Raw genomic sequence first — 10,220 nt, 5'->3', positions numbered from 1 at the left:
GCTCCGGGGTTGCGTGCATCCCATTTGATGGAAAAACAGAATGTCCGCACTGCGCTTGTCAACCAAGCGCACTACGTGCGTTAGCGCGAGGCAGAGTAGGGGGGGGAAGGGGGGGTCGTGACCCCCTCCGCATCCCCCTGTGAGGCCGAGCCTGGAACGAGCCGGAGCAGGCGGCGACGCGGCTTGCCTCGACGCCGCATGCATAGGCGAGTCCGTGACACCCCGTCGCCCCCTTTCTATCTTTGGGGTGTGGCTTCGGGGTTGCGTGCGCCCCATTTGATGAAAAAACGGAATGTCCGCACTGCGCCTGTCCACCAAGCGCACTGCATGCGTTAGCGCGAGGCCGAGCAAGGGATGGGGAGGGTGGGTCGTGACACCCCTCCCCATCCCCCTAAGAGGCCGAGCCTGGAACGAGCCGGAGCTGGCGGCGACGCGGCTTGCCGCGGCCCCGCATGCGTAGGCGAGTCCGTCACACCCCGTCGCCCCCCTGTCTTTTAGTGGTGTGGCTCCGGGGTTGCGTGCGTCCCATTTGATGGAAAAACAGAATGTCTGAACTATGCCTGTTAACCAAGCGCACTGCATGCGTTAGCGCGAGGCCTAGCAAGGGTTGGGGAGGGGGTGTCGTGACCCCCCTCCCCATCCCCCTGCGAGGCCGAGTGTGGAACGAGCCGGAGCAGGCGGCGACGCGGCTTGCCGCGGCACCGCATGCGTAGGCGAGTCTGTCACACCCCGTCGCCCCTTGTCTATCTTAGGGGTGCGGCTCCGGGGTTGCGTGCATCCCATTTTATGGAAAAACAGAATGTCTGCACTGCGCCTGTCAACCAAGCGCACTGTGTGCGTTAACGCGAGGCCGAGCTGGGGGTGGGGAGGGGGGCCGTGACCCCCTCCCCATCCCCCTGCGAGGCCGAGCCTGGAACGAGCCAGAGCAGGCGGCGACGCGGCTTGCCTCAGCGTCACATGCGTAGGCGAGTCCGTCACACCCCGTCGCCCCCTGTCTATCTTAGGGGTCTGGCTCTGGGGTTGCGTGTGTTGGAAATATGCCATAGAGGCAATAATAAAAGTATTATTATATTTCAATGTTCATGATAAATGTCTTTTATTCATGCTATAACTGTATTATCCGGAAATCGTAATACACGTGTGAATACTTAGACCACAATATGTCCCTGGTGAGCCTCTAGTTGACTAGCTCGTTGTGATCAACAAATAGTCATGGTTTCCTGACTATGGACATTGGATGTCGTTGATAACGGGATCACATCATTAGGAGAATGATGTGATGGACAAGACCCAATTCTAAGCATAGCATAAAAGATCGTGTAGTTCGTTTTGCTAGAGCTTTGCCAATGTCAAGTATCTCTTCCTTCGACCATGAGATCGTGTAACTCCCGGATATCGTAAGAGTGCCTTGGGTGTATCAAACGTCACAACGTAACTGGGTTACTATAAAGGTGCATTACAGGTATCTCCGAAAGTATCTGTTGGGTTGACACGGATCGAGACTGGGATTTGTCACTCCGTATGACGGAGAGGTATCTCTGGGCCCACTCGGTAATGCATCATCATAATGAGCTCAATGTGACCAAGGTGTTGGACACGGGATCATGCATTACGGTACGAGTAAAGTGACTTGTCGGTAACGAGACTGAACAAGGTATTGGGATACCGACGATCGAGTCTCGGGCAAGTAACGTACCGATTGACAAAGGGAATTGCATACAGGGTTTGATCGAATCCTCGACATCGTGGTTCATCCGATGACAACATCGAGGAGCATGTGGGAGCCATCATGGGTATCCAGATCCCACTGTTGGTTATTGACCTGAGAGCTTCTAGGTCATGTCTGCATGTCTCCCGAACCCGTAGGGTCTACACACTTAAGGTTCGGTGACGCTAGGGTTATTAGGAAGACTAGTATGTGACTACCGAATGTTGTTCGGAGTCCCGGATGGGATCCTGGACGTCACGAGGAGCTCCGGAAGGGTCCGGAGGTAAACATTTATATATGGGAAGTGGTCAAACGGACACCGGGAAGTTTCGGGGTCATACCGGTATTGTACCGGGGCCACCGGAAGGGTTCCGGGGGTCCACCGGGAGGGGCCACCCCTCCCGGGGGGCCACATGGGCTGCGTGGGGCAGGGAGCCAGCCCATGGTGGGCTGGCCGCACCCCCTCCCTTGGGCCCTTGCGCCTAGGGTTGAGGGGGGAACCCTAGAGGGGGCGCCCCCCTTGGCTTGGGGGGCAAGCCACCCTCTCCCCCTCTCCCCTTGGCCGCCGCACCCCCCTAGATGGGTTCTAGGGGGCCGGCCCCCTTCTCCCTTCCCCCTATAAATAGAGGGGTGAGGGGAGGGCAGCCGTACCACCCTCCAAGGCGCAGCCCTCCCCTCCCCAACACCTCTCCTCCTCCGTTGTGTGCTTGGCGAAGCCCTGTCGGAGTACTGCCTCTCCACCATCACCACGCCGTCGTGCTGCCGGCGGAGCTGTCTTCCTCAACCTCTCCTTCCCCCTTGCTGGATGAAGAAGGAGGAGACGTCTCCCGTCCCGTACGTGTGTTGAACGCGGAGGTGCTGTCCGTTCAGCACTTGGTCATCGGTGATTCAAATCACGTTCGAGTACGACTCCATCATCACCTTGCAAGCTTCCGCACGCGATCTACAAGTGGTATGTAGATGCAAACTCACTCCCTTGACTCGTTGCTTAGATGAACTCATAGATGGATCTTGGTGAAACCGTAGGAAAAATTTTAATTTTCTGCAACGTTCCCCAACAGTGGCATCATGAGCTAGGTCTATGCGTAGTTCTCTTTGCACGAGTAGAACACAATTTTGTTGTGGGCGTGGATTTTGTCATCTTACTTGCCTCTACTAGTCTTTTCTTGCTCAACGGTATTGTGGGATGAAGCGGCCCGGACCAACCTTACACGTACGCTTACGTGAGACCGGTTCCACCGACTGACATGCACTAGTTGCATAAGGTGGCTGGCGGGTGTCTGTCTCTCCCACTTTAGTTGGAGCGGAATCGATGAACAGGGCCCTTATGAAGGGTAAATAGAAGTTGACAAAATCACGTTGTGGTTATTCGTAGGTAAGAAAACGTTCTTGCTAGAACCCAATTGCAGCCACGTAAAAGATGCAACAACAATTAGAGGACGTCTAACTTGTTTTTGCAGCGATTGATCATGTGATGTGATATGGCCAGAAGTTGTGATGAATGATGAATTGTGATGTATGAGATCATGTTCTTTGTAATAGGATTCACGACTTGCATGTCGATGAGTATGACAACCGGCAGGAGCCATAGGAGTTGTCTTTATTTTTTGTATGACCTGCGTGTCATTGAAGAACGCCATGTAACTCACTTTACTTTATTGCTAAACGCGTTAGCCATAGAAGTAGAAGTAGTCGTTGGCGTGACAACTTCATGAAGACACGATGATGGAGATCATGATGATGGAGACCATGGTGTCAAGCCGGTGACAAGATGATCATGGAGCCCCGAAGATGAAGATCAATGGAGCTATATGATATTGGCCATATCATGTCACAACTATATAATTGCATGTGATGTTTATTATGTTTATGCATCTTGTTTACTTAGGACGACGGTAGTAAATAAGATGATCCCTTACAAAAATTTCAAGAAGTGTTCTCCCCTAACTGTGCACCGTTGCTACAGTTCGTCGCTTCTAAGCACCACGTGATGATCGGGTGTGATGGATTCTTACGTTCACATACAACGGGTGTAAGACAGTTTTACACAGCGAAAACACTTAGGGTTAACTTGACGAGCCTAGCATGTGCAGACATGGCCTCGGAACACGGAGACCGAAAGGTCGAACATGAGTCGTATGGAAGATACGATCAACATGAGAATGTTCACCGACGATGACTAGTCCGTCTCACGTGATGATCGGACACGGCCTAGTCGACTCGGATCGTGTAACACTTAGATGACTAAAGGGATGTCTAATCTGAGTGGGAGTTCATAATTTGATTAGAACTTAATTATCATGAACTTAGTCTAAAACCTTTGCAAATATGTCTTGTAGATCAATGGCCAACGCTAATGTCAACATGAACTTCAACGCGTTCCTAGAGAAAACCAAGCTGAAAGATGATGGCAGCAACTATACGGACTGGGTCCGGAACCTGAGGATCATCCTCATAGCTGCCAGGAAACAATATGTCCTAGAAGGACCGCTAGGTGACGCTCCCGTCCCAGAGAACCAAGACATTATGAATGCTTGGCAGTCTCCTGCTGATGATTACTCCCTCATTCAGTGCGGCATGCTTTACATCTTAGAACCGGGGCTCCAAAAGCATTTTGAGCACCACGGAGCATATGAGATGTTCGAAGAGCTGAAACTAGTTTTTCAAGCTCATGCCCGGGTCGAGAGATATGATGTCTCCGACAAGTTCTACAGTTGTAAGATGGAGGAAAACAGTTCTGTCAGTGAGCACATCCTGAAGATGTCTGGGTTGCACAACCGTATGACCCAGCTGAACATTAACCTCCCAGATGAGGCGGTCATTGACAGAATCCTCCAGTCGCTCCCACCAAGCTACAAGAGCTTTGTGATGAACTACAACATGCAGGGGATGGAAAAGACCATTCCTGAAGTGTTCTCGATGCTGAAGTCAGCAGAGGCTGAAATCAAGAAAGAACATCAAGTGTTGATGGTCAATAAGACCACTAAGTTCAAGAAGGGCAAGGGTAAGAAGAACTTCAAGAAGGACGGCAAGGAGGTTGCCACGCCTGGTAAGTCAGTTACCGGGAAGAAGTCAAAGAATGGACCTAAGCCTGAGACTGAGTGCTTTTATTGCAAGGGGAAGGGTCACTGGAAGCGGAACTGCCCCAAATACTTAGCGGATAAGAAGGCCGGCAACACCAAAGGTATATTTGATATACATGTAATTGATGTGTACCTTACCAGTACTCGTAGTAACTCCTGGGTATTTGATACCGGTGCCGTTGCTCATATTTGTAACTCACAGCAGGAGCTGCGGAATAAACGGAGACTGGCGAAGGACGAGGTGACGATGCGCGTCGGGAATGGTTCCAAAGTCGATGTGATCACCGTCGGCACGCTGCCTCTACATTTACCTACGGGATTAGTTTTGAACCTTAATAGTTGTTATTTAGTGCCAAGTTTGAGCATGAATATTGTATCTGGATCTCGTTTAATACGAGATGGCTACTCATTTAAGTCTGAGAATAATGGTTGTTCGATTTATATGAGAGATATGTTTTATGGTCATGCTCCGATGGTCAATGGTTTATTCTTAATGAATCTCGAGCGTAATATTACACATGTTCATAGTGTAGATGCCAAAAGATTTAAAGTTGATAACGATAGTCCCACATACTTGTGGCACTGCCGCCTTGGTCACATTGGTGTCGCGCATGAAGAAGCTCCATGCCGATGGACTTTTAGAGTGTCTTGATTATGAATCGTTTGACACATGCGAACCATGCCTCTTGGGCAAAATGACCAAGACTACGTTCTCCGGAACAATGGAGCGAGCAACCAACTTGTTGGAAATCATACATACCGATGTGTGCGGTCCAATGAGCGTTGAGGCTCGCGGAGGATATCGTTATGTTCTCACTCTCACTGATGACTTGAGTAGATATGGGTATGTCTACTTAATGAAACACAAGTCTGAGACCTTTGAAAAGTTCAAGGAATTTCAGAATGAGGTAGAGAATCAACGTGACCGAAAGATAAAATTCTTACGATCAGATCGTGGAGGAGAATACTTAAGTCACGAATTTGGTACACACTTAAGGAAATGTGGAATCGTTTCACAACTCACGCCGCCTGGAACACCTCAGCGAAACGGTGTGTCCGAACGTCTTAATCGCACCCTATTGGATATGGTGCGGTCTATGATGTCTCTTACTGATTTACCGCTATCATTTTGGGGATACGCTCTAGAGACAGCTACATTCACTTTAAATAGGGCACCGTCTAAATCCGTTGAGACGACACCGTATGAATTATGGTTTGGAAAGAAACCTAAGCTGTCGTTTCTAAAAGTTTGGGTATGCGATGCTTATGTCAAGAAACTTCAACCTGAAAAGCTCAAACCCAAGTTGGAAAAATGCGTATTCATAGGATACCCTCAGGAAACTGTCGGGTATACCTTCTACTTAAGATCCGAAGGCAAGATCTTTGTTGCCAAGAACGGATGCTTTCTGGAAAAAGAGTTTCTCTCGAAAGAAGTAAGTGGGAGGAAAGTAGAACTCGATGAAGTACTACCTCTTGAACGGGAAAGTGGCGCAGCGCAGGAAACCATTCCTGTGATGCCCACACCAACTGAAGAGGAAAACAATGATGATGATCAAGGTACTTCGGATCAAGTTACTGTTGAACTTCGTAGGTCCACAAGGACACGTTCCGCACCAGAGTGGTACGGCAACCCTGTCCTGGAAATCATGTTGTTAGACAACAATGAACCTTCGAACTATGAAGAAGCGATCGCGGGCTCGGATTCCAACAAATGGCTTGAAGCCATGAAATCCGAGATAGAATCCATGTATGAAAACAAAGTATGGACTTTGACAGACTTGCCCGATGATCGGCGAGCGATAGAAAACAAATGGATTTTTAAGAAGAAGACGGACGCGGATGGAAATGTTACCATCTATAAGGCTCGACTTGTCGCTAAGGGTTATCGACAAGTTCAAGGGATTGACTACGACGAGACTTTCTCTCCCGTAGCGAAGCTGAAGTCCGTCCGAATCATGTTAGCAATTGCCGCATACTATGATTATGAGATATGGCAGATGGACGTCAAAACGGCATTCCTTAACGGGCATCTTAAGGAAGAGCTGTATATGATGCAGCTGGAAGGTTTTGTCGATCCTCGGAACGCTAACAAAGTATGCAAGCTCCAGCGATCCATTTATGGACTGGTGCAAGCATCTCGGAGTTGGAACATTCGCTTTGATGAGATGATCAAAGCGTTTGGGTTTATGCAGACTTATGGAGAAGCCTGCGTTTACAAGAAAGTGAGTGGGAGCTCTGTAGCATTTCTCATATTATATGTAGATGACATACTCTTGATGGGAAATAATATAGAATTTCTGGACAGCATTAAGGCCTACTTGAAGAAGTGTTTTTCAATGAAGGACCTTGGAGAAGCTGCTTACATATTAGGCATCAAGATCTATAGAGATAGATCGAGACGCCTCATAGGTCTTTCACAAAGCACATACCTTGATAAGATTTTGAAGAGGTTCAAAATGGATCAGTCCAAGAAGGGGTTCTTGCCTATGTTACAAGGTGTGAGACTGAGCTCGGCTCAGTCACCGACCACGGCAAAAGATAAAGAAGAGATGAGTGTCATCCCCTATGCTTCAGCCATAGGATCTATTATGTATGCCATGCTGTGTACCAGACCCGATGTAAACCTTGCCGTAAGTTTGGTAGCAAGATACCAAAGTAATCCCGGCAAGGAACACTGGACAGCGGTCAAGAATATCCTGAAGTACCTGAAAAGGACGAAGGACATGTTTCTCGTTTATGGAGGAGACGAAGAGCTCGTCGTCAAGGGTTACGTCGACGCTAGCTTCGACTCAGATCTGGATGACTCTAAGTCACAAACCGGATACGTGTATATGTTGAATGGTGGAGCAGTAAGCTGGTGCAGCTGCAAGCAGAGCGTCATGGCGGGATCTACATGTGAAGCGGAGTACATGGCAGCCTCGGAGGCAGCGCATGAAGCGATTTGGGTGAAGGAGTTCATCACCGACCTAGGAGTCATACCCAATGCGTCGGGGCCGATCAAACTCTTCTGTGACAACACTGGAGCTATTGCCCTCGCCAAGGAGCCCAGGTTTCACAAGAAGACCAGGCACATCAAGCATCGTTTCAACTCCATCCGTGAAAATGTTCAAGATGGAGACATAGAGATTTGCAAAGTGCACACAGATCTGAATGTCGTAGATCCGCTGACTAAACCTCTCTCGCGTGCAAAACATGATCAACACCAGAACTCTATGGGTGTTCGATTCATCACAATGTAACTAGATTAGTGACTCTAGTGCAAGTGGGAGACTGTTGGAAATATGCCCTAGAGGCAATAATAAAAGTATTATTATATTTTAATGTTCATGATAAATGTCTTTTATTCATGCTATAACTGTATTATCCGGAAACCGTAATACACGTGTGAATACTTAGACCACAATATGTCCCTGGTGAGCCTCTAGTTGACTAGCTCGTTGTGATCAACAGATAGTCATGGTTTCCTGACTATGGACATTGGATGTCGTTGATAACGGGATCACATCATTAGGAGAATGATGTGATGGACAAGACCCAATTCTAAGCATAGCATAAAAGATCGTGTAGTTCATTTTGCTAGAGCTTTGCCAATGTCAAGTATCTCTTCCTTCGACCATGAGATCGTGTAACTCCCGGATATCGTAAGAGTGCTTTGGCTGTATGAAACGTCACAACGTAACTGGGTGACTATAAAGGTGCATTACAGGTATCTCCGAAAGTATCTGTTGGGTTGACACGGATCGAGACTGGGATTTGTCACTCCGTATGACGGAGAGGTATCTCTGGGCCCACTCGGTAATGCATCATCATAATGAGCTCAATGTGACCAAGGTGTTGGACACGGGATCATGCATTACGGTACGAGTAAAGTGACTTTCCGGTAACGAGACTGAACAAGGTATTGGGATACCGACGATCGAGTCTCGGGCAAGTAACGTACCGATTGACAAAGGGAATTGCATACAGGGTTTGATCGAATCCTCGACATCGTGGTTCATCCGATGACAACATCGAGGAGCATGTGGGAGCCATCATGGGTATCCAGATCCCGCTGTTGGTTATTGACCTGAGAGCGTCTAGGTCATGTCTGCATGTCTCCCGAACCCGTAGGGTCTACACACTTAAGGTTCGGTGACGCTAGGGTTATTAGGAAGACTAGTATGTGACTACCAAATGTTGTTCGGAGTCCCGGATGGGATCCTGGACGTCACGAGGAGCTCTGGAAGGGTCCGGAGGTAAAGATTTATATATGGGAAGTTGTCAAACGGACACCGGGAAGTTTCGGGGTCATACCGGTATTGTACCGGGGCCACCGGAAGGGTTCCGGGGGTCCACCGGGAGGGGCCACCCCTCCCGGGGGGCCACATGGGCTGCGTGGGGCAGGGAGCCAGCCCCTGGTGGGCTGGCCGCACCCCCTCCCTTGGGCCCTTGCGCCTAGGGTTGAGGGGGGAACCCTAGAGGGGGCGCCCCCCTTGGCTTGGGGGGCAAGCCACCCTCTCCCCCTCTCCCCTTGGCCGCCGCACCCCCCTAGATGGGTTCTAGGGGGCCGGCCCCCTTCTCCCTTCCCCCTATAAATAGAGGGGTGAGGGGAGGGCATCCGTACCACCCTCCGAGGCGCAGCCCTCCCCTCCCCAACACCTCTCCTCCTCCGTTGTGTGCTTGGCGAAGCCCTGTCGGAGTACTGCCTCTCCACCATCACCACATCGTCGTGCTGCCGGTGGAGCTGTCTTCCTCAACCTCTCCTTCCCCCTTGCTGGATCAAGAAGGAGGAGACGTCTCCCGTCCCATACGTGTGTTGAACGCGGAGGTGCTGTCCGTTCAGCACTTGGTCATCGGTGATTCGAATCACGTTCGAGTACGACTCCATCATCACCTTGCAAGCTTCCGCACGCGATCTACAAGTGGTATGTAGATGCAAACTCACTCCCTCGACACGTTGCTTAGATGAACTCATAGATGGATCTTGGTGAAACCGTAGGAAAAATTTTAATTTTCTGCAACGTTCCCCAACAGCATGCGCCCCATTTGATGGACAAACAGAATGTCCACATTGCGCCTGTCAACCAAGCGCACTGCGTGCGTTAGCGCGAGGCCGAGCAGCTGGTGGGGAGGGGGGGTCGTGACCCCCCTCCCCCTCCCCTTGCGAGGCCGAGCCTGGAACGAGCCGGAGCAGGCGGCGATGCGGCTTGCCGCAGCGCCACATGCGTAGGCGAGTCCGTCACATCCCGTCGCCCCCTGTCTATCTTAGGGGTGTGTCTCCGGGGTTGCGTGTGTCCCATTTGATGGAAAACAGAATGTCCGCACTGCGCCTGTCAACCAAGCGCACTGCATGCGTTAGCGCGAGGCCGAGCAGGGGTTGGGGAGGGGGGTCGTGACCCCCCTCCCCATCCCCCTGCGAGGCCGAGCATGGAACGAGCCGGAGCAGGCGG

The sequence above is a fragment of the Triticum aestivum genome, chromosome 3B (genome assembly GCF_018294505.1).
Source record: "Triticum aestivum cultivar Chinese Spring chromosome 3B, IWGSC CS RefSeq v2.1, whole genome shotgun sequence".
In the NCBI taxonomy this organism is placed as follows: Eukaryota; Viridiplantae; Streptophyta; class Magnoliopsida; order Poales; family Poaceae; genus Triticum; species Triticum aestivum.
This window is presented reverse-complemented; position numbering follows the sequence as displayed.